Source organism: Oryx dammah, unplaced genomic scaffold, assembly GCF_014754425.2.
Source record: "Oryx dammah isolate SB20612 unplaced genomic scaffold, SCBI_Odam_1.1 HiC_scaffold_25, whole genome shotgun sequence".
In the NCBI taxonomy this organism is placed as follows: Eukaryota; Metazoa; Chordata; class Mammalia; order Artiodactyla; family Bovidae; genus Oryx; species Oryx dammah.
Window position 1 is genome coordinate 94,460,913 of NW_024070209.1, and position 210 is coordinate 94,461,122.

Below are 210 nucleotides of genomic sequence, written 5' to 3' on the forward strand. Positions count from 1 at the left end.
CTACTGGAAAAACCGTGTGTCTGTGTCTCTACTGGAAAAACCGTGTGTGTGTGTGTGTGTCTCTCTACTGGAAAAACCGTGTGTGTGTGTGTGTCTCTCTCTCTACTGGAAAAACCGTGTGCGTGTGTGTGTGTGTCTCTCTCTCTACTGGAAAAACCGTGTGTGTGTGTCTACTGGAAAAACCGTGTGTGACTACTGGAAAAACGGTGT